The sequence below is a fragment of the Mustela erminea genome, chromosome 9 (genome assembly GCF_009829155.1).
Source record: "Mustela erminea isolate mMusErm1 chromosome 9, mMusErm1.Pri, whole genome shotgun sequence".
Taxonomy (NCBI): Eukaryota; Metazoa; Chordata; class Mammalia; order Carnivora; family Mustelidae; genus Mustela; species Mustela erminea.
Window position 1 is genome coordinate 25574301 of NC_045622.1, and position 25125 is coordinate 25599425.

A 25125-nucleotide genomic window follows, 5' to 3' on the forward strand; every position below is an offset into this window, starting at 1 on the left:
CCTGGATGGCTCAATCAATTGACTGTCCTACTCTTGATCTTGGCTCAGGTCATGATTTCAGGGTCCTGGGGATGAGCCCTTGGTCAGGCACCATGCTCAGTGGGGAGTCAGCTTAAAGATTCTTTCTCTCCCTCCCCCTCTGCTGTTTCCCCTGTTTGCATCCTCTCTCTCTCAAATAAATAAATAAACATTTAAAAAATATTGTGTTATATACATTTGAAATTTGCTAAGAGAATAGATTTTAAGTGTTCTCTCCAACACCCCCAAAACAAAAAAAACATGTGAGGTGATAGATATGTTCACTGACTTGATTATGGGAATCCTTTTACAATATATGAATATATGAAATCATCATGTTGTACCCTTGAAATATATTAAAATATTATTAGCCAGCTATGTCTCATTAAAACTGGGGGAAAAAAAGGTAGAAGTCACAGGTTCTAGGTATTAAGATCTACATATACTTGTGGATCAATTTTCAGCCTGTCATAATGACCAAAATTTTTTCTCTCTTGCAGTTGGATTTATGGGAAGCCATATAGTCATACAAGGACTGCTGCATACAGAGGTGGAGTACTGGTGGGTACTGGTGGGTGACATGGGATCACCTGCTCATGCAGCATACTCATGCCCTCTGGTCCTGCTCAAGTTTAGTCCCAGAAATACCCTTTCCATTTTGGGTGTATTGTTGCTAGGCACATCAACTTTATGACTTGGTGGGTCTGATGGAACACAGCCTATAATAAGTGTGGTCAAGTGTATGGTCAATTGGTGTCCAATGGTCAAGCATCTGTCTCTACCAGGACTCAGTAATATGCTAAGAACTGGGCTCAAATAATTCATGAATTCCTGCTGCAGATGGCATAGCCTTGCTTCAGAAGTCCAAAGGTCTGCATTCTAACTTTTGCACTGAGGCTCACCATAGTATCTATTATGCTGCATCTTTTCCCAACACTGACACTATTAACACCACAGGGTGTGCCAGATCATATGGCTTGAATGTCAAGGCTTTTAGCACCATGGCTTGGCTCTACCGCAGAGGCCTTTCCTGCTCTAGACTTCCTCTAGGCTTCCTGGCAGCCTCGCATGTCACACAGTGTAAGGAAAAGGGGAATATTTCTAGGTGTAGAATGTGTTACATCCAAAACTCATAAAAGCTTATCAGGTACTGTAGGTGCTAAGAACGTAAGATGGAGCGATTTGTTTTTTACTTTAGAAGGATATCCTGCTATGGTTCTTACTATTGGACCCTAAAAACTTAATTGAAGTGGATGATCCTTGAATCTTTATAGGTTTTATAATCCACCCCTGGAGCACATGTGTCTTCCCAATGCTTCTTGCTTGTCCTTCCCAGTCAGCATAAGGTGCTGATGCAATGGATCAGTGTGATATTTAGTGGGTTAAAGCAGTTAGATGTCTTTGGATTATGTTGTGGCAGAGGGTGGCAGAGTTAACATAACCTCATGGAAAATCTATGAAGGAATATTGTCTTCTGCCTCATATAAATGCAGACTGTTTCAGATTTTCTTTTTTGATTGGAATATAAAAGAATGCATTTGTAAAATCAATGGTTACCTACCCTGAGAAATATTAATTTACTCTAGGAACAGGTTACTCTGGACACAGCAGTTACAATTGGGACTCTTAAGCATTTAAGGCTTTAGTGATACACAGTCATTCTCCAGGATCTGTTGTTTTCTGTAGGGGTCAGACTAGTGAATTAAATGGAGACATTATAGATGCTATAGACCCAGCATCCTGTGGGTTATTAATGGTGATACACATCCTGCCTTTCTTCCAAGGATATGATATTTAGGCCGAGGGCTAGGGGGTAAAAATTCTGAAGTTTCCAGGGCGCTTGGGTGACTCAGTCAGTTAAGTGTCTGACTTCGGCTCAGGTTTTGATCTTAGGGTCCTGGGATTGAGTCCCACATTGTCTGTCTCCACACTCAGTGGGGAGTCTTCTTCCCCCTTTCCCTCTACGCTCCTTTTACCCTTCTTCTCCCTTTGCTGGTGCTCTCTCTCATATAAATAAGATCTTTAAAAAAATACATAAAAGTGACCCATAGATCAGTATGACTAGTTTTATTAAAAATAATTCTAAGGTTTCTAATTACCATTTCCCATTATGATAGTATGGCTTATGCCATAAGCCAGGGATTCAGGATGGGGGTTCCTCCTAGTGCCATGTACATAATTATATCCTTGGAGTTTGTGTGAGTTGAGTCTGAACCTGGTGGGCCCTCTGTGAGTTGAACTTTATTTAGCCAGGACTACATTTATTACCCGACTCCAGAGACCTTAGTTCTAACAGGGAAGCCATAATGGGGGTCTCTGGATATTAATATCAGCTTAGACCCTATGTGCAATTGTCCTTAAAAATTCTGGTTATTTCTCTTTCCCTGATATACAGTCACCTGAGTAAAGGGCTGTCAGGACAGTCTGGAAAATCATGTGCTCTGTATTTGCAATGGTGTTGCAGGGTCTTTCCTCCTAGGAATCCAGTAATTTGTCCCCTCAATGGTTCCAATGAGGTCTGGAAACTGAACAAGGGACAATGTTTTTTATTTGAGCTGAAGGTCTCCCTTTAGCCTCCTGCTCCTTTTTTGGATTATAGGTATTAAGCAGCACCCTTGTTGACTCTGTTTCTTTGGAGCTCTCTTATTCCTACAAATATTAATAAACCCAAGTTTGTGACTGCCTTTTCTGCCATCTAATTGAACTGGAAATCCTGTAGTTCATTTGCTAAATCTGGCAACCTTGGCCCCTGCCAATCTTATCAGTGCTTTATAGAAGAGGGGTTCCCTTCCATAAGAAGGTCTTTTGGCTTCACCTATTCTACTCCAGCTCATGCACTTTCCTCAGCCTTCTCACACCTCCCTCAATTGTCTTCCAGGGCAACTTGAGCATTTCCAATTCTTTTTTTTTTTTTTTTAATTAACATATAATGTATTATTTGCTTCAGGGGTACAGGTCTGTGAATCATCAGTCTTACACAATTCTACACTTTTGGTGGAAATGCAGGCTGGTGGAGCCAGTCTGGAAAGCAGTATGGAGGTTTCTCAAAAAGTTAAAAATAGAGCTACCCTATGGCCCAGCAATTGGACTACTGGGTATTTACCCTAAAGAAACAAATGTAGTGATCTGAAGGGGCACATGCATCAGAATGTTTATAGTAGCAATGTCCACAATGACCAAACTATGGAAGTCCATCGACAGCTGAATGAATAAAGAAGATATATATATATATATATATATATATATATATATATATATATATACACACACATATATGTATATATATATGAATACTATGCAGCCATCAAGCATTTCCAATTCTTGTGTGGCTACTACCTTTCCACAGTCTTAAGAGCCATCCCAGCAACTGTTTGGCTCATCCCCTGGGGTCATTTCTAGGTTGTTAAGTCTATTAATGAGAGAAAATGCCCTGAAGTCAATTAATGTTTGCTCACCCAGTCTTATACTTTGACTACTTTGATCAAGTGTCTTCAAACTCAATCCCAAGAGTGCGCTTCTGGATTCTGCTGGTATGTGTATGCTAATTTTTGCAATGCTTTCAGTGTATAGTCTTTTTACTCCCCTGTCAGTCACAGCATATCCTTAGTTGGGTTGTTCTGGAATTTAACTCTAGTTATTGGTGTAGAAACCAGGGAGAGGCATGGGGTCAGCTTCTAAGGGGAAACCTATTGCCTTTGGAGAGAGGGGCTTGAAGCATCATTTATCACTGAAGTACTGGCTTTTTTTTTTTTTTAAAGATTTTATTTGTTTTTTTTTTTGAGGGAGAGTGCGAACACAAGCAGGGGGAGGGTCAGAGGGAGGGCCAGAGGGAGCTGGAGAAGCAAGCTGATCAGAAAGCCTGATGTGGGGCTCGATCCTGGAGCTGAAGGCTGATGCTTAACCTCCTGATCCACCCAGGTGCCCTAAAGTGCTAGTTTTTAGTAGGGAAGTTCGGCTACCTCAGCAAGCCTAGAAGCTCTGGGGAGGAGGGGAAGACTGAAGGGTCAACATTTTTCTTTAGGAAGTTCCTTAACGTATTTTGGGGTCCAAGATTTTGCCCACCAGGGCTCTTCTTTATGCATAATAGATTGACTAAGTATTCAAATATTTCTGGAGCTCTGTGAGTCTAGCAGTTAGACACTGAGACTGCCACTTAGCTGTGTTTGTTGTTTCATTACAGGAGATGAGGGCCTCACTGGGACTACCCTAGAGGACCTCTAGTTCTCATACTTAGACTTTGTTAGTAGCCCTCAGTCTCTGTCCCTTTGCAGGGTATTTCTATGACTTAGCAGTAATTAGCCAACCCTGAGTCTCTGTAGACATTGTTCTTCCCATATTTATTTTTATTTATTTATTTATTTATTTTTTAGAGGCAGGGGTGCAGAGAGAGACTCTTCAGCAACCTCCATGCTCAGCATGGACCCCAACACAGGGCTTGAATTCACAACCCTGAGATTTTGACCTGAGCCAAAATTAAGAGCTAGATACTTAACCAACTGAGCCACCCAGGTGCCCCTTCCCATATTTTAAAAAATATCACAACATTCCTCTCCACTGGAACATTTTCAAGGGTGCTATTGATGAAGCTTTAGCAATTTGAACCACTATCTCATGCTAGAGACTATCTATATGCTTCAGCTACTAACAAGGATGGTGGAGGTAGGGATCCAGTCTCAAACCTTCATCTTTTACTTCTTGGACCACTTCAGGGGCACTTGTATTGGAAATATTCTCCGAGAAGCAGATGCCATGATAAGGTGAAAGCAAACGAGGAGGGAGCTGGGGGAAGCTGGGAGAGCAGCCAGCCTGAAATACAGTTCTGTCCTCTGTGGAAGGTAAGAGGAAAAGAAAGAAGGTTGGATGGAGGTATCTCACTCTGCAGTAAAGTTCTAAGAGAGTTCTAAAAGAGTTCAGCTTGCTTGTAAGTTCAGCTAAAGTAGCTTGTTAGAGGGTCAGGCCTTCTAGGTGCAAGCCTGTTTAGAATCCTCCCTGTGCTCCATCACTGGGTAGGAACAGCCCATTAGAAGTGTGGCCTCAGAATGCAAGTAGTGATGCAGAGCACAGTAGCTGGGTTTTTCAATTATGTTCCTGCAGTGGGACACACAAGCGGTGCCTTTCCATGGTTTCCATATGGACCATGTCCCCTGGGACTCTATAGAGTCTCTTTTGTCCAGGTCAGGAGATCTACTAGCATGATCTTAATTCTTCTAGAAGTTTTAACAGACGGTGTTACACCCTTGAAGTGGTTTTTATCTTGAGCTCAACATGCCATATTGGCTGCTTCCTACATTTGGCCTATGCTTAATTTAATTTAATCTCAGCTATGTTTTAATTTGAGAGCTTTCAATGGATACAGAGACTGGAGATAAGAAATTGTGTTATTTATATTAATTCTAAACTTTGAGTGCAAATTGATTAGTTCACTTCTAAGTTTGTCTCTGTTTTATAGGATCTTACCATATATAGTGCAAGAAGTCAACTCATCTTTTCAACATTCTGCCCAAGTTCACAAGTTCACTAGGTACGCTTGTTATCTCCCAAGTTATGGTTGGATGTACGTTTCACCACTGTATAATACAAGTTGTCATTTTTCTACTTCTCCCTACTGTCCAGTTTCAATGCCATGTATTTTGGTTTTTTGTTATAGCAGAACCCAATTTTTTATGTCAGTCATATCAATTTCTATATCATTGAATTATTTATTCTATAATAATGCATAAAAAAAATCACAGAACTCTCATACAACAATAAGCATTTGTTAATCTCATGTTTCTCTAGGTTAGCTGGTTTAGGCTGGACACAGTCGGGGCAGCTCTGCTCCACGGGTCTCATCCCTTTCTTGGGATCAGCAGGGTAGCTTGGCAGGTTCTATTCAAGATGATGGTAGAAGCACAGGAGAACAAGTTCAACTGCATTAAGTCGTCTTAACCTTTTGGGTTACTGAACTTGATAACATTCAATTGGTCAAAACAAGTCACACAGCCATGTGGGCAGGGGCAAGGTTGCATACTCTGCTTGTGGAGGTGGAGAGAGGAGAGAATAAATATCTCCAAAAATAATCTCTTTGAACCACAGGTATCAACTCTTACCACCTTTGTTGCAAAATGTATTTCCAGAGGTCAAAATTTGCTTTCAAAGATTTTTGAAGTAAAAGAAATTTTCAATGTCCTAGAACTAGAAGGTTATTTTTATAAACGCTTGCGAGGCTACTTTAGACAACTTTTTGAGTCTTTTTGAATAGTCTAAGATTGTAGGTAAAGAGATGGGTTTGTACCTTACATGCCCTGTGAAGAATGGATTCCTTGTTGAAATTCTACCCTTTTCTTTTGTATCTTAGGACTCCAAGGTGAAGCCCTCAAAAGCTCTAGAAGTCTACCCATCTATTGACCCCAGGAACAGACAGACAATGACTCTCTTTCTGCTACTGTAAGACTTTATTCTTTTTCAAGTTCTCATTTCTTGACCACTGACTCTGTGTCAAGTGTTGGGTTAAGCGCTTCAAATGTGGTATCTCATGGAATCATCATCACCATGCTGTGAGGCTGTTGTTACTATTGGCCTTATCATAATCCCTTCTGGATGTAAAGTAAGTACGTCCCTAAGGCCCCAAAAAGACTTGAACTTGGGCCTCTCTGACTCCACAGCCAGTGTTTCTATTCTTATCAATACTGCTTTTTGCTTGCATCCTGCCTCGGTCACCTCTTCCATCAAAACAGAGACATCTTTACTGCCCCGGGGGTCCTTAAGATCCCAGTGAAATCAACAGAAACTGCTAATGCAAGGAATTTGACTATTGTCTACTATAAGAGGAATAAATTGTGTTGGGATATTTTGTTTCAGCCTAACATTGTGTCACCATAAGAAAGTACAGTTTTCTGGAGATTTGGTTACTGAACTTGCCAAGAGGAAGCACCCCCCTGACTCTGGTCTGTGTTGTGGACGCACTGGTAGCAATGGAAAGGAAGGGAGTCCCTCCCTGTGGGATGCTCCCTTCCTCTTCCTGACAAAAAATGCTGCTTCAGGAGGCTCTGTATTGCAGGGGGAGGGGTCACAAGAGGAGGGGTGGTGAAAGATTTATTTTCAGCTTACCAAAAGGCAGGGGATCCCTTTGGAAGTTTTGTCTGGGGTCTCAGGCCATCTTTACACAGCCACCTATGCAGAACTCTCCGAGCACCCTGCTCCTATAATTAATTTGCTCTGAACTGTCTTCCCCTTTATTCCATAATCCCTGCCTCACTCGCACTGTGACAACTGCCCAGTGTAGCATCTCTGGCTGGCTTCTTTGTCTTGGCAGTAAACTTTCTATCTCCATCTCTGAGGGGTTTGTCCTCGTTTCGGTGTTGGAAACTTCTCACTTTCAAATTACCCAGTCGGTTTCTTGAGAAGAATGAGGTAATAGATCTGAAAATCCTGTAACAGAAGAAAGATGAAGAATGAAGAGAAAGACCCAAAGCATTGTCCCCTCTCACAACCCATGGGCATTTCGTAGAAATAAAGAGAGCCTGATTAGTCATAAAAAGTGGAGGTGTTTGGGAGAAAGGGGGCAGGGAGGGAAATTTTTAATTTTAGATATGGCCCTTTCTCTAGGGACCATAGGAATCTGAACTTTAACTCTCTGAAAGTTGGTAGCAACATCAAGCTGAGGGCCATGAAACTTTTTAACACAGAAACTCAGAAAGGTCTTAAAGGTTAAAAGTTCACCTAGAGGGGTGCCTGGATGGCTCAGTGGGTTAAGCCTCTGCCTTCGGCTCAGGTCATGATCTCAGGGTCCTGGGATTGAGCCCCGCATCGGGCTCTCTGCTCAGCAGGGAGCCTGTTTCCCTTTCTCTCGCTCTCTCTCTGCCTGCCTCTCCATCTACTTGTGATCTCTCTCTGTCAAATGAATAAATAAAATCTTAAAAATTAAAAAAAAGTTCACCTAGGCCAACTCTCCCCTGATCCACATTTCTCTTTCCATCTGATGCTTGGTTCTCTTTGATGACTTGTCTTCTGCCATCTGGTTGAATACATCCTATTTGGAGGTAAGGGATGTGACGAGTATCTGCAAAATAAGGAAGAAGGGATTTATAGCATTTTGCTGTGCAGAAGAAAGAGCAGGAAGCAGAGGGGGTAGAAAGCTACTGAGCAGGGGACACTCAGAAGCTTGCAGTCAGTGGGACATGTGCTCTGAGTCCCCTGGACTGAAGAATGGGACACATTCACCCCAACTACTCTTTTAATAAATGGCAACCCCCCAGCAGGAAGTTGAATTTCCCCATACAAAGGTTTATCAAGCCCTGCCTTAGCTCTAGCACACAGTTATTCCCAACGCTCAGAAAATCTGAAATGATACAGAGGGGCGCGGGGATGGTGAATAGGGGAGGTGGGGGAGTGAGGAAGGGAGGGTTGGAGGGGCTGCACTGTGAGCAGGAAAAGATGGGGAGAAGGTGGGAGGAAAGGGAGAGAAAAAAAAGGAAGAGGTGGGGCAGAGGGAAATGGGTAGAGGGAAGCCTGAAGAGAGAGAAACAGAAAGACATGAAGAGACACTGAGATACTCAGTGTATCAAAGGGAGTGGCAGCGAGTCTAGACAGGGAGAAAATTGTGAAGAGTTAAAGGAAAGTAGAAGACCAAGGAAATGAAGTAAATGACCTGGATGGCTATCTACTGCAGGAGGGTCTGTAATGGGACCATCCTGGCTCCAGATTTCTGGATGCCTTGGTTTATCTCTTGGGCAACCTGACTCCTCCCAGAAGAGTGGCTCCCAGGCTGGGGAACTTGGGCAGGATACAGAGGGAAGTGGGTACTGCATGAGGAGGGCTGTGGAAGTTGAGTACTGACATGAGGCACTGGCCTGAATGCCCTTGTACCCTGACTGCTCTGGAACACAGGCACAGGCAGGGTGGGTTGGGCAGAACTGCCAAGAATTCTTATTTGTCACTCACCCTGGTCTTGGTGCCTGTCACCACTCTGGTCTCTCCTTACTGTTGGAGAGGGTGATGGAGCTGAAAGGTGGGCCCTCCCATCCCTGCTAGCCTGGTAGCTGCCATCCTTCTGACTCCAAAGCTAAGCAGCATGTTGGCCCCACTGGGGACCCGAGATGGTATGGGAGGAGCACAGGGTATACGTACAATTGACCCCCAATGCTCGCCACCTCTGGGTCCATTTATGAAACAGGAGGAGAGAAATTCCATGCTGGCTTCCCCTTCCCAGGCTTAGGAAGACTGACTAACAGTTGGGTGTGTGGGCCAAGTTGGCTGGGGAAGTAGGCACAGTGTTTTCGTTTTAATTTTCATCAGTGAAACCTGTTTGTGAATACCTTTTCAAAGCTCTGAAAGCTATTTATTATTAAGTGTATTCTCACCCCAAGCCAATGAGGAATGTGGTTCCTACTTTAAGAAAGAAGAGACAAACACAGGGATGGCTCAAAGAGTTGTGTGGTGAGACTCCAAATCTAGTGCTCCTGCTGTGGTGTAATAGAAGCTTCTCTCTTGAAGGCTTAAGACAGCTTATTCCTGGGCCTTGGTAACTAGGGGGAGTAGGAAGGAGTTGGCTTTTCACTTTCTTTCTTTTTTTTTAAGGTTTGAGAGAGAGATCAGATCTCTTGACAGAGAGAAAGATCACAAGTAGGCAGAGAGGCAGGCAGAGATTGAGGGGAAAGCAGGCTCTCCACTGAGCAGAGAGCCCGATGCGGGGCTCAATCCCAGGACCCTGAAATCATGACCTGAGCTGAAGGCAGAGGCTTAACCCACTGAACCACCCAGGTGCCCCTGGCTTTTCACTTTCTTTAGAGGTCTGCTTGCATTGCCTGTGGAGCAGCATGGAGGAAAGGAAGAAAATCATTCACTCTCTTTGTTTCTCCCTCCCCCAAATAAAGCCACCAGCTGCTAAGCACATGACCATGATAAAATGTCTTTCTCCTGCTGGGGCTCACATATCCAGGAAAGTACATTCTGAGCCCAGTTAAAAAGCAGAATGGTCTTCCTCTTATGTAAAACTGTAGGGCAAGAAGAGAAACAATTAGACACCAGTAGCATTCTGCAGGGCGCTATGGGGGGAATCTTGATGTCACTCAATAGCTCCAGACCCTTCCTTGCCCACAATGGGCAGGCTGTCAGAACCCAAGAAACTTGGGTTGGTAGGATCCAAATTTAACTCTGCAAGTCTTTATTGTCTGCAAGGTCTGTACATTTTGCTGCAGGAGGTAGAAACTGAGCAAACTAGTCGAGTCTCACCGTCTGATGGAAGACCAGTATGACTAGAAGTGCAGTACACAGAACCACACATGAGCTGCAAGAAAGGAGAGGGTCAGGGCTGTGTGGGACCGGAGGAGGCACGCAGTCACATTGGGCTAGAGAGTGAGAAATCGGGAAAAGTTTCACAGAAGAGGGTGGCAGTCAGGATGCCATTCGGGATATGACATGTGGAGCTTCACAGCGTAGAAGACTTTTGTGTACATTATTTTGTTATACACTATTATGGTAGCAGATGTTGGTGAGGTAGAGAAGGAAACGCCAGCCTGCTTCTGAGAGTGTGAATGGTTATGGTTTATGGGAAAAGCAATTTGACACTCTCAGAATTCAAAATTCTAGGACTGGATGCTACAAACACCCTGACACATAATGGGAAGATATACATGAACAAGAGACCCACTATAACAATGGTAGTAGTAGCAAAAGACTGAAAACAACGCAAGTGTTCATCCCTAGAGATCAGGTTATGAATTCCAGGGCATCCAAGCAGTGGAACCCCATGCGGCCATTAAAGAGAATAAGGTAGCTATTAAAACATTCTCCAAAATATAATATTAGGCAAAACATAAAAGGCAAAGAATGGTATGTACAGAATACTCTCATCTGTGTAACAATTGATTTTGACTGTTTATATATGAACAGATAGTTTCCAGAGGCATACGCAAAGATCTTTTAACAGTGGTCACTTCCGGGGTACTAGATTGAAGGTCTGGAGTAGGGACTGTTAAAACGTTTTCAATAACTGTGAAATGTACCGTATATTTAGAAGAGTACGGAAAACATATGTACTCTCTGAAAACTAATTACAGAGCACAGCAGACTCATTGCATATTGTGTAATAAATTCTTATACTCTGAATTTTATATCATTTGCATATGGCAGTATGTTACTTTTCCAGTGTAAAATAATCTCGGTGAGGAAGACAAGAAGATTTGTTCCCATCCCTTTTTCTAAGGGACTAATAGGAGCAGGGAGCTTAGAAGAGGGCCTTGATATGCCTAGGGATGGCAAGGAGATTGGTTGCTCTGAGGGCAGAGTGAGGGTTGGGAGGAGTGTCAGAGGGGAAGCCAAGCTCCAAGCTGAGTGGAGGATTGCCAGGCCAGTCTGGAATGTGTTAGCTTCTGAGGACTTGTTAAATGTTTGAGGGAGAGATGCCATTCAAGTTTTACAGAGAATCTAAAATTCAATTCTCTGATGGTCAGCAAGTCCACCAACCAAGCAGAGTAGCATGGGTCAGGGGTGGGAACGAGTTTGTTTTCCCTCTGCTCAGCTGTGAGAAATCACTTGCTGATAGTCTGAATGCACTGACCACGTTGATTGCATTGTTAACCTCATAACATGACTAGGTCCATTGTCAGTTCCCATTCTCCAGGTAAAGGCACTGACTCTTAGAGCAGGTAACCTGCTGAGGGCCTCTCAAGGGGAAAATAGCAGAGGTGGGATTTGACTCTACTAGAGCGTGCGTGACTCTGCGTGGGCCCCACTGCCCCACTTACTCTTGCTTTGTTTGACAACTGCTCATTTGTCAGATGGACTTTCCTGCATCTTATTCTGGGGGGTGTTATTTCTCTCATCTTCTTGTGATGTCAGCCATGCTGCTAAGCTGAATGTGCAGTGGAATCCAAGGTAAATACGCATGACATGGGAGGTATCTAGGCTTCTCTTGGGGTCTTCACCTGCCTTCCATAAATCATGGAGGCCCTCTCTCTGCATGAGAAAATTGCAGGGTGGTAGAGCAGTGCCAGAGAACACAGGCTTTAGGTGTGTATGGACTTTGGAATCAGACTCCTGGGCTCTTGCTTTGCTTCTCTCCAACACTGGGGTCCTTGGAATGGTGCCAGACAGGCCTCTGTACTTATGTCAAAGCTTTACTAGGTATCTATATGCAGTGTACCACTTTTGAGGAGAGGAAGGCATTAATGGCCTTCTTCCCATTCCTGCCCTCATGAAGCATGCCAGTTTTATTTTTCTGTCCCATGGACAAGCACCATTTCCTGGTGTCTCATGATTCCATAGCAAGATTTGGCCAGGATCTTGCAAAAGGAAAGAAAGGGCAGATGCTGTGGGGTGGCCTGTGCTCTGGACTATGACCCCTGGGCCCTCCCTGTTTCTACAAAAACATGAGGGATGCCAGGGATGCCCAGAGTCTTTGTAGAAGAGGTGAAGAGCCTGGTCAGTTTTATAGTCTGGATCTGGTCATGTGCTGCCTGGGATGATGGTTGGGTTTGGTCCAAGGGCCTGGTGTGTTATGGTGAAACCACAGGCTACAATGGAGGCCTGCAGTCTTGCCTCCCCTTTCTGGGAGTTTGTTGGAAGCACCAGTGTAATAATCCTGATTTATATCTCTAGCCAACCCCCAAACACAGCTCCAGTCCCTGACAAAAGTAATTCTCTCTTGGACAGTAACGTATGGAAATATGCCAGTTTGAGCCTGTACTGTACATTCTTCTCCCTGACAGGACAGAGCTCGATGAATATTTCACCTTCATAATCTTGGCCACAGTCGGGGGTTTGCGAAGCTGTCTAAATCCAGTTTATCAGCAGGAATAAATGCCCTCAGACTTAAAAAGTGGGAAGCAGAACTTGGCTCTATTGGGCTGCTGATTTATGAAGAACACCGAGCTGGGAATGGATGAGGCAAGAGGGGGAGGGAAGGAAGACAAGAGTCTGTGGGATTCCACTCCCAACCTATAAAAGCAGCAACATGTACTCTAACGAGAGATCATATTCCAAGATACATTTCCTCCTGTGAAGGATATGGCGTCTGGCATCCATCACTTGTAGGGACAGAAGAACTCTGTAGGGACGAAGCTGCCTTTGGGGTGCTTGAGAAGTGCAGGATGGGGCTGGATCTGGAAGAACCATGGCCTTGAGGTTGCGTGTTCTTTCCCTTGGCTGCCCACAGGACCCTCCGTACCTGTATTCCCACAGCCTATTAGGCCTTATCTTTCCACCATCCAGCAACTCCTGAACTATTCTCTCTAAATATCATCTCTGGCTGACGCCTAATTGGAGTGTCCTTTCCCTCCACAATGACCACTTTGGGACCTTTGGTGGCCCAGTCAAATCAATAGCCTTCTTACTTGCAAAGTCTGCTTTTTGTTTCATCTTTGTGACATTTGCAAGGTCACCCTCTTTCAAGGAATAAGCTATGTGTTAGAGACCATGAGGTGGGAGCCAGACTGCGTGGGCTGGCATCGAACCAATAGTTGTGTGATCTCGGTGAGTTTTCTTCTGTGCCTGACTTTTCTCACCTGTAATGTGGGGACAGTCATAGCATGATTAAACTCTCTGGTTGGTTAGAAGAGTTAAATGGAACTATAGCAGCCTGGTGTCTAGCACATTGCTATCATTCACTACGTGCAGTCTCGTCAGAATGATGACGATGGTGAAGTGATGCTGATAAGAGTAGCAGGGCTTTTTGGACACTAAAAACACTGTGAATAAATGAGATTATTTATTTATTTATTTATTATTTTAAAAATAAGTTTTAAATTGTTTTATAAACATATAATGTATTATTGGTCCCAGGACTGCAGGTCTGTGAATCACCAGGTTTACACACTTCACAGCACTCACCACAGCACATACCCTCCCCAATGTCCATAACACCACCACCCTCTCCCCTACCTTCTACCCCCCGGCAACCCTCAGTTTGTTTTGTGAGATTAAGAGTCTCCTATGGTTTGTCTCCTTCCTGATTCCATCTTGTTTCATTTATTTAAATAAGGTTTTTTTTTTTTTAAGATTTTATTTATTTATTTGACAGGGACAGAGAGAACATGTGCACACACAAGGAGGTGGAGCAACAGGCAGAGGGAGAAGCAGACTCTCTGCTGAGCAGGGAACCCAACGTGGGGCTCGGTCCCAGGACCCTGAGATCATGACCTGATCTGAAGGCAGACACTTAACCGACTGAGACACCTAGACCCCCCAATGAACAAACAAGAGTTTTAAAGAGCAAAACTTTTGCAGATTCTGCAACTTGGCTATATTTTCCTTTTTTTGATGGTTTTGCAATAACCAGCACCAGAGCCTCTTCTCAGTTCCTACCCAGGCACAGTGCAGTGCAAAGAGCATGAGTTTTGGAGTCACACAGGCCTGGAGCTGAACTGTGATCATGGATGGAGAGATCACTTCATTTCTGTGAGCCTCAGTTTCCTCATCTATGGAACAGGAACAGTATAGCTACTTTGTACGACTGTGGGCGCATCGAATGAGATCGCTCTGGTAGCTTGTAGAATACAGGAGAAACATAATGAGCATCCAGACTCTGGCTTCCTTACCCCACCCCTGCCCCACAAGGACTCATCGATCTAAACCTTTCTTCCTCAAGATTTGTTTGAGACTTGCCTCCTCCATGAATTCTTCCTTCCATGGGTGGACATATTCTGTCCTTAACAAATTGATAGCCTTGGGTCACTGAGCTGACGTTTCCAGGTCTGACTCACCTGCCAGGTTGGACGGCCATCACTTTGGGTTTCATAGCTCTGAAGTCAATTCCTTTAAACTCTGGAGTTTGCCAGGAAGATGTCGATGTGATTTGCTTCTCAGCTAGAATGAAGGCTCCTTGGAGGTGGTTTTTCTGCCTCATCCATGTGTGCGAATCTTGCTCCTAGTATAAGGGCTGACAAATAGTAGGCTCGATGTGTGATCGCCGAAGGAAGGAAGGAATGAGGCTCCAGTGAGGTAGAAGAGACCATTTACAATTTAGAGAGAACTCGCTGACTGTAGGTGGCTTCTCACAGCTCTGGGAGGAAGCTCTTCCCCAGCATCAGCCCTGGAGTTAGGTCAGATGGGCTCAGGCCTCCAGAGTGTGGCTCTGTAAACAGTGGGAAAAAAATAAAAGCTTTCTGATCAGCCTGTTCTGTTTGGATTGGCAGGAGATTTCCAATTGGAATTAGTGCCTCGGACATGAATATTGGAGTCCTTCCATATGAGAGGAAGGCTTGCTGGCTCAGCCTCTAACTTTGATGTGGAGCACATGGACCCGGGGATATGACTATAAGAGAGGAAGGGAGAAAGACATAGAAGGCCCGGCCGGCCGCATTTGGAACTTGCCGGTTCCTTCCAGGTCATTCCCATCGGCTAAGCATGCTGACCGTCCCAGTGTCGTTAAGGGGCAGGAATAGCAGGTTCTAACCTGTGCTTTGCTACTAGGCTAGCTGTGTGACCCTAGGCAAGTTACCTCACCTCTCTGGACTTTAGTTTCCCCATTTGTAAAATAACAAGGTAGAGTAGATGATCTCTAGGGTCCCTTCTCCCTGTTCTATGAAATTCTTGTTAGTCTGTAACTGCATATCCTGACCAGGAAGTACTGACCTTTTTGAAGTATTTTTGAGGAGTTTGGGGAAGAGGGAGGGGATACTGAGAAACAGGGATATAAAATGCACACTGCAGTGGGACCCAAGATTCTTTTCCCTGGTCCTTTGTACTTGTCACAACCCTCTCTTCTGATTTTCCCTGCCTTCCACCCACCCCCAAAGATGATCCTTGTGGGAGATGAGCACATGCTCTGGTGCAAGCCCAGGACATCCCTTAATCTGCACGCCTTGGTTTTCTCATCTGCACCGGGATGCTGATGCCACTTCCCTTACTCAGAGGCTCTGAGGATCAAGTGAAGTCAAAAAATGTGCTGTGCCTTGGAAACTGTCAAACACCACATAAACGTAAGGAATTGCTATTATGGCATAAAGCTGACCCCGATGGGAAAAATATCAGCAAACGGCACTCTATCAGGTGGCTCCTTTCTTTCTGGAAGATGTTTCAGTGCAAGGGATGCTTCCACTGTTGTCTGTCAGTGGCCTGCCCTGTTTGGTTTTCTCGGCTCCTTTGAAACAGAAACACTGCTGTCTGAGTCTTCATTTCCTTGCATACTTTTCCACTAGAGCAGAAAAAGCATTTTCCATATGATTTGGCTTATCCTGCTTAGCATGTACGGCAGCATCTCTGGGTCTTCGAGTGAGAAGATTTTCTCGTAGTCTCTGGAGCAGAGAGGTCCAGGAGCTGGGCTGGGAGCAGATGCCAGGAAGTGGCGGCCAGACTGATGTTCTTTTTCATGACTGGGTCAGAGTTGGAGGCACAGAGAAGAGAAGCAGTGGTTCCTGGTTTTGGGTTTCACTGCATATTAGTTGAGAATAGGAGGGGACCTCAAATAATGTTCAGTCTAGCTTCCCTCTGAGACTGGAGAGTTAGGGGCTTGTCTGAAGTCAGCCAGCTAGTTCACAAAGGAGCGAGGACTGGAACCCCTCTCTGGACTCAGTGCCAGCGTTCTTTCCAGCCTACCACATGGCTCCTTTTTCTTTCTTCTTCAACTCACCTCCTCTGCCCCCAATTCCTCCCTTCACCTCTGTCCTTTAATGTCCCTTTTCTGACCGCATTTGAAGCAACTTTTAGAATGGAAAAGTTTTCAGAGTTTCTGGGGCAAGTGGGTTGTTTGGTCTAGTTGGGTGATGTCCTCAAAGCACTGTGGGTATGTTCCCAGGATGCTAGATCACCAGGAAACACTCAGGGCATCAGGTCACTGCACTGACCTTTTCCCTGAGAGCCCACCCACAGCCCCATGGCTAAGGGCTCAAGGACGCCAGCTATGAACGGGGGTTCTGTGGTGGCAGGTGCCCACTCTCCCACTCCCATTCTGTCATTGACGTGGAACGAGGGCCAGTGTGTGCTGAACACCCACAACACGAGCGTGGCCCAGGATCTCCTTCCCGGGATCCTACCTTCACCATCCCTACTATCTCACTCCCCAGAGGGGCATTCCAAAGCCGCGTGGATGAGCCATGCAGTGTCTTACTTGGCAGCCATCTCCAGAATCAGCCAGATAGTGCTGGCCCCAGTTCAAGTGCCCATGCAGCCCAACACTGCGGCGGCTTGTCTAGGGGAACTCACCATGGTTAGATTTTACCCTCTGGCAACAGCTGACTCTATTTATTCAGATGAGAACAATTTTCTCTCCCTTGCACTTTCAACAAGTTCGACCTCAAGGCCCCCCCTGCTCTGCTGCCAAAACCAATAAAAGCCAGAAGCAGGAGGTAGGGGGTGAGGGATCAGCTGAGCCCTGGGTTTCCTGGATCTGGGGTGTCTCATGGCCCAAATGGGCCAGTTTGCAGCTCATGGGGAAGGGAGCTGTTTTACTTCCTAATCAGTCTTGGAGATAAGTGTGCTCAGTGTGTGTGGGAGAGGCCCCTGTGGAAGTAGCTTCTGACCAGCCGCCTCATGGCTGTTCTTCCTCAGGGGCTGGGGTGGAACTGCCTCCGTTGGAAACTGATCTGTAACTTGGGTTTGGGGGTGGGAGCATCAGGAAGGCCTCAGTGCTGTGTCTGTGATGTGCCAAATGAACAGTCAGGAGCCGGGGTCCAGCACACCCTGAATCTGAGGCCCAGAGAGGGGCTCAGCCCTCACCTGAGCACTAGCCTCTGTTGGTTTTGTTAGCTTTTCACTCTTTGTATATATTAGTGACTACACTTAAGTGCGATTATTGGACTCATAGTCCCCATGGAGGAAAGTTCTGGAGTATCATTTTCTTTGGCTTTCTGTGGTCTTTGAGTTTCATATTAAAAAAGAAGTATGTATTGGATGTGTGATTGGACCCGGACACTTCTTGGTGTTGAGGCCACACTGAGCGCAAGGCTGGAAAGCTGGGCTCATTCCATCCTGGGGTATGGATGGCTTGGGATCCTATCAGGTTGGGGAGGCAGAAGGGAAGGGCAGTGAGCAGGTTCCCTAAAGTGTGGAAGTAGCACAGAAGCCAACATTACTATCACGTGAAAACACTTACTCTCCTCAGCTTGGTATTCAAGACCCTCTATTCTCTGCCCTGTTTACCTTCCCAATCTCATGTCATTCTCCTTGTCCTGCTCCCCATCCTCATCCAGATTCATGTTTCCATGAACAATCCTGGCACTGGAGAGTGATTTTGTTCTCATTGATCCTTCTGTCCCCACGGTCCTTTCTTCATGTCCAAATCATACCCCCAAATTGAGAATGTAATTATATCCTACTTCTTCCCTAATTCATTTGCCTGTCATTCTGAGGCCTCTTCTGTTTCCTCTGGACCCTCTTGATCCCTCCCCTAGAGCACAGAGAATAGTTTATTTTATGTCAGTTTCTCATAAATGGTGCTGTCTCTCTCCTGGGATTGAACTCCCCGAAGAGAGATTTCCTGTTTTCTCATTGCCATGTCTCCATATGGCCTAGGACCGGGCCCTGTGGGGATAAGTGTGAGATAAAGGCCAATAAAGATGAAACCTCTTGAAGTATGTATTAACATATATTTGCATATAGCATATATCACATTAACATGGAACACTGTAAAGGTGGAGCTCCTGCTCTCGGTAGCTCTCAGTCTTAAATTCTGATGGGGACAAATAAATGAAAAGGCTCCAGGGTTCTCAGGGTTAGAAACAGCAAATTTCAGGGCTGAAAGAGGTGATAAAGATAATCTAGTCCAAAATCTTACTTTATAGACGGAGAAACTAAGTTTCCAAGAGGTGCCTTGTTAACAGTCTTTTAAGCAGGTGATAGCTTTGGTCTGATGATTCTTATACCTGTTTTGTGGTTGTTGGAGGATTTCTACCAATGCTCCCAGGGTTTTCAGCAATAGTGCTGAGGTCCCCTGTATTGCCCTGTCAGTCTCACTTACCATGTTCTAGTTTCAGAATCCTGGGAAACTTGCTCAAGACCTGTCTATGCTGAATCCCGGAGGGGAACAAACTTAAATTCAAACACTACTTGCTCTGGTACCCCAAGTTGTTAGGCACCTTCCAGCAGCACTGCTGGATTTCTTGCTCTGCCTCCTGGGGGATGACTTTGCAGTGAATTTCAGATTGTAGTTGATGGAAAAAACAGAAAATTGAAATGAAATTAAAAATAAATGAGACTAGCGTACAGAAATATGGGGAGGACAGATCTGGAAGCCAGGGCCCTGGGTTCCAAAAGGAGAAAGATGTTCTCCCTGTGAGAAAATTGTCTGCAAGTTTCAACTGAGGCTCTATGAGGTACAGAGACTCCCCATAGCTCCAGATTCCCACCCCACCCCCCCCCCCCCCCCCCAAGAAGAGGAGAAGGTTCTGCACTAGAGCTTTCTCTAGATGTTAGGTTCATAGAATTGGGCTTAGGCTCTGTGCTGGTGAATGTGGCATCTCAGAACAATTGGGATGTCCTCTCAGAATAGCTTGCAACTCGATTTAGAGACCAACTGAGGTGAAGGGGAGAGGAACAAATATCTCTCCTCCTCATCCTCACTCCCCTAACTTTATCAGCTCCCAAGCTTGGAAAATAAGTGATTTCTAACTATCTCTTCCTTGTCCAGAGCTCTTTGGAGAAAATAAGACAAACAGGGTCAGAAGGAGGGCAGCCCAGCCAGGCGGGTGTCCCAGCTGGGGATGTTCCAGCAGAGCCTGGGCATGAGCTTGACAGGCACCCTCCATCCAAATTGGCCTGGGCTAGCCCAGCTCTTCCATTCATTGGCCCCAAGGTGATGGGGAAGCAGGGGGCCTGGTGGTGTCCTTTCATGCTGTCCCTGTCTCAGTGTTCCCCTTTTCCTTAAAAAAAGTTTGTTTTATTATTTGACCCGAGAGAATATCACTTCAAGACACTATGAAACCAAAAGAATGTCCTTTATCTGCAAACCAGGGACCTTCTTTGAGCACCTCCTAGCAACAGAGAAGACAGCTGGCCAGAGGGAGGATAGTCAGAGGTCCAATGGCAATTTTCCTTGAGTCCCAGATGTGAGCTATGGCTTCCAGGTAGGGGCTGAGAGGTTTGGATTTGCCATGTCCCCACATGGCTTTTGGCTGCAGAGCTAAGGGACACTGCAGCCTGAAAACCTACTGCCAGAAGGAACTTGCTCCCACAGTCCGGCTGACTCTGAGCCTGATGGCATTGTCCAAGAAACCACGGCCTGCAGACTACAGGAATGGTCGGATATTGTGGTGTGGGCACTGTTAAGTCAGCATCATTGTTGGCACGAAGAGTTTTCAAAACTTCTCCACCACACACATCCACTTTGAATTTTTTCTTGACCCTGACCACATTGTCTCAGCATCATGAGCATTTATTTCCTATGTCTCTGTGCTCAGAACAGAAACTCTCTTAGGCTTACCAGGTGTTTGAAGTGGGACAGGATTTCCAGCAAACCTGAAACTCAGAGCTCAGTAGAAGGAATGGAAAAGGATATCCTAAGCCTTCTGTTACTTCCTGTAGTCAAATAGACATTGAAGAAGCTGTCTTATGTCCCCCCACTCCGCCTTTTTTTTCAATTTCTATGACACAAAAGCTCTCTTCTTAATAATTTTTTTGGTATTGTGTGTTTACTTCAGGCCCTGGATCCTTTGCCTAGATTTCTTTAGATTGGCTGTGGAAACCAAAGCACAGGGAAATTAGTGCTGTTATTTTCCAAAGTCTACAAAGCATAAGGGCATGTTTTCTGACCTCAGAGAAAGTTGAGAGATCCTCCCTTACTTCTTGAATCCTCTTCTCTTACCCGAGGGGAACAAGACTGGATGTCTTCTCCAAGATCTCTACCCATCCAGGAAGAGAAGCATGTGGAAGGATTGGCCAAAGTGGGAATAAGAAAACTCAGCTGGAACTAGAGCTGGCTAGACTGAGGGCCCGTTATCCATCCTTGGAATTAGGCTAGTTGGAGTCCCTTGAGATTTTCCTGAGGGCATGATGTCCCCAAATTCCACCTTTGCCTCATTTCAGAGGACCCGGCCTAGCAATCAAGAACAATTTTCTAGGAGTGAAATTTTTGCCCTTCTCCCCTTGATTTTAAATCTTATCTCTATGCTACTGACTTCTTTAGGTTCTGTTTTTAAAACAAGAACCTTTAAAAATAAGAAAACAAGACCTCTGCTGGTTGTCATGTGTCCTTCCAGAAATAGCATTCAACTACTATTTAAGACCTTGAAGTCTGAATTTCCAAGGAAGCATCTGGGGTGGGCTCACTTGCAGTGGCCCAGGTGACTTGCAGTCTGCCCCACATATGGGACTGCATGTTCCTTGGGTAGTTGGGCTGTCTCTTCCTCTAGGTCCCATCTGGCTAGTTTGCAGCAGAGCAGCCCCCAGTGGATATAGAGAAAGATCTGGCCCTCAGCTGACCCAGATTTTAGCCAGCACTACTGACTTCCAAGAGATTTAGGGATCTAGTGTAGACCAGAGTTTAAGAGCAAGTGCTGTGCAGCCAGAACCAGTTCTATGTTTCCGACCCATGTAACCTCAAGGAAGTTTTTAATGTCTCCAAGCCTCTAAGTCCTCATACATAAGTGAGGGATAATAATATCTTCCTTATAAAGTTGCTGTAATGATTAAATGACATTGAGGAAATGCTCAGCAAAGGCATAGGCCATACTGAACACTCAATATATGTTAGCTGTTAGCAAATATACATTTACCTATAGTGATGCTTCTTTTTTGGTTTGCACGTGTCTCTGTAACTGCTACAGGCAGTTGCTGACTTGCTTGGCTGTGCCACTTTGTAGATTGTGAATTTCTTGTTTTGTTTAGTTAATCTCCAGTGTTGATCCCAATGCCTGGAAACTAGGAGATTTTCTCTAAGTGCTTGTTTAATGAATTAATAATGAACTGATTCAATTAGGTGGGGAGGGAAGCACCTCCTATGGTTAATGTCTCACTGCTTCTTTGGAGAATAGAGTAAAATTATTACTGAGGCCATCAGGCAGGTACTGTGTTCAGCCATTTTGCTTAGGGAATGCTTCAAGTTATCAGATGCTGGAGAAGTTGCGGAGGCTGAGAATTTGCTTGGGAATGGCGATATTAGAACGCCTTACCATTTCTGTTCTGCCCCTAACCCAGGAGGCCTTATGACTTCAGCAAAGACACTTCTAGGCTTCTCATTGTGCACACATTGTCAGGCCACCATTTACTTTAAAGTCATTGTGAGTGGTGCCTGACAGAGTTATGTCTTGCATGGCCTGAAAGGCCACATGTGGCAATCCTGGACACGTTTAACATTGGGAACAACCTACATTCCTTGACAGTAGGACTTATCTTCCAAAGGCGGATTCATTTTCAAATGGCCTCAAAGAAATGAAAGTGGTAGAAAGATTAAGGGCAATTAAAATTTCTCCCCTAGAGACAGGTCTACAGGAGTAGAGGGATATTTGGAGGGTTCTAGTGTGCTGGACCTGGCTCACACTAGGCCACAAGACCCAGTGGGGTGGATTTTTCCCAACTTCATGGTGGAGTGTTCACACCATGGAAAATGGGATATGCTACAAACTCAGGCTCCCTCCCATTCTTGTTGAGTATTCACACTGGAGGCCAAAGATGTCCATAAGAAACAACACAGGATGGTGAGGAAGAGGCTGAAAAAAAATCCTGGGGATGCGTCAAGGGCCTGTGCAAACACCACTGAGGAAATGGAATTTTGCTTGCTGAATGCATTTTGAAAAGTGTTTGCAGGCCCAAGCTGCTGAGAATTGTTCTATTTTCAGTTTTGAGTGCTATAGCACAGGAATTTGGCAACAACTCCTTCTGGGGCCAATCCTGCTTTGACAGATAGGGTATGCCTTGGGATTGAGCCATTTGGAGTTTAAGGAAGCAAAGTAGGTAAGGAAAGGGGCAGAAGCAGCCCGTGTTAAGGCAGCCACAGGCCCTAGATAGTTTGCAGTATTGTGCCCTGCCTTCCCATGTTTGTGCCATTTGTGCCACAGTTTTTCACCCTTTCCCCTTTTTGTGCCTAGAACAAATTCCAATAGGTAAGACCCAAAGAGTAATTTGAATTTCACTCAGTGGTGTATGGCACATAGTGGACATATTAAAAAGATTTTCACTGCATTGTGAATCAAGGGTTTAGGTATACTCTGTATAATTTTCTTTATAGATATTATCTCATGTAAGGCTAGGAACTGTATGAATCAAGCACTATTTTTCTATCTTCATTGTGCCCTGAGACACAGAGACATAGCACCTGGAAATGACAGACCCCTGAGGCCAACACAGGGCTTTCCGAGTCCACAGCCCCCATATCTAACTGCTATGCTAACCACTTCGTTGGGATTTGAACATATATCAAGGAGAGAAAGGAGGAAGACACAGTGCGACTTGTCTAACTATATTATCACACAATGCAACTTGTCTAACTATATTATCTCGGAGTGGGCTTGGACATGAGGCTTGGTTTTATTCTGGGGGCTTTGACACTGACTGGCATGGCTGGCTCACACTGTAACACTTCATTCTACTGTTCAACGATTTAAAGAGCATCCACTAATTCCATTCTTCCAACTCGGCTCTTACCTCCCATTTGTTCTCCTAGCCACTCATGAAAGCTGGCTTACTCCTGGGAAAGTTGTAGTCTGTATCCTGCCGTGTGTGTGTGTGTGTGTGTGTGTGTGTGTGTGTGTAATAATAACAATAAGAAACCTTACTCCTAAGCCACATGTTTCACTTTGCTGCTTGTTAATTTTAACAAGGCAGCTGGTGGTTTTGGTTGAGAGCTTGCTTTTCTATTAACCACAGCTTTTCCTCTCTGTGGATTTCCTGTTAGTAGTTTTGGAGGTAGAGCTTTGGTAGAGGCAACTCTGAATCATTCCAACTGAACAGGATCAGCTCTCAAGAACGTAGGCCAAGGAGGCCTTGCACCAGGCCAACCTTGGTCTTTCAAAATAACATTTTATAGCATGTTGGTTATGGGCTAGGCAGTCTGCTCAGCATGGGAGACACAGCTGAATTGAAGATGACCAGGACCTCCAAGAAGCACATGGTCTAGTAGTAGGGATTAGACATGCCTGAAGAGTTAGTATAAAAACTGTACTAGGTACTCTAAGAGAGCCACAGGGCAGTGGCTGGAAAACATAGGAAATAGCAGATTCTGGATCTGCAGTCTTCATGGAGAAAGTTAGATTTGAATTGGCTTTTGAGGGGCAGCAGGTCTTTTTATTTGTTGTTTTGTTTTTGTATTTTATAGGCAGGGGTGAGAAGGACATTGCAAGCAGGGAATAACTCCATGAGCAAAGGCCCAGAGGTGAGCAGTCATGGACATAGTAACTCCCCTGGTTAACCAGATAAGAGCAAATGTGAGGGCAAAGGTAAGACAACAAAGGCACCTGGGAGCTAGGTTATGGTTTTCATGTAAGGTCTTATAAGGAGTTTGAATTGTTTTTAGGCAAATTATGGTCACTATGGAGTACCATGTGCTAAAGGGATATGTATTCCAGAAAGATAACTGGTAAGTGGTCCTTAGGGTCTAGAGATGGGTGTTATGTAGGAGGCTGTCTGGGAGTTACAAGAAAAAGATTGGGTGCAGGAGAAAATTCAGGGAGGGACTGAGAACAGCTGAAGTTGACTCTGAGGTTTTGAACTTGGGTGATTTTGATGACATTAACAGGACAAGAAAGATGAAGAATTAAGGAGGAAGGGAGAAGAGACTTTTTGACAACATGAGTTTGAGGTGCTGGTGAGTCTTTGAAGGGGAAAGATCCAACTGCCAGCTAGAAATGTAGGTCGGGTAGAAAGCAAGCTCAGGACCAGGGTATCGATGTTTTATTTATATGGATGCAGGTGAAGCAGAAATTCTAAGAGGAAAACAATCACAGAAGTCAACACAAAAGGTGTAATTGGACAGCTAGGGAAGGAGCTAGGGGAGTTCAGGGCTCCAAAGCCAAGGGGAGAAGAGCCACAAGGGGTCAGTGTGCTAGGAGATGCAGAGTGGTAAAGGAGGGTGGGAGGTCGGTATAGACAATTGAACTTTACCATTAATAAGATACTGATGACACCCTGGGGAGAGAAGATCCAGTGGGGTGGTAGCCTCAGTGAGTCATGGTGGAAGGTTCCCCATATTGCCTGCAATTTATTCATTCACCATATGTATGCACGGAGTGCCTACTGTGTCACAGGCACAGAACTAAGTAA

At 44.9% G+C, this 25125-nt stretch overlaps 1 long non-coding RNA gene across 1 annotated transcript; it reads left to right on the top strand.

Annotated features, from left to right (window-relative positions):
* Positions 1-518: 518 nt before the first annotated feature.
* LOC116599638 lies at positions 519-24243 on the top strand. Its single transcript, XR_004289434.1, has 4 exons — positions 519-579; positions 5468-5539; positions 6356-6444; positions 24182-24243. It is a non-coding gene; the product is annotated as an uncharacterized LOC116599638 (long non-coding RNA).
* The last annotated feature ends 882 nt before the right edge of the window (positions 24244-25125 follow it).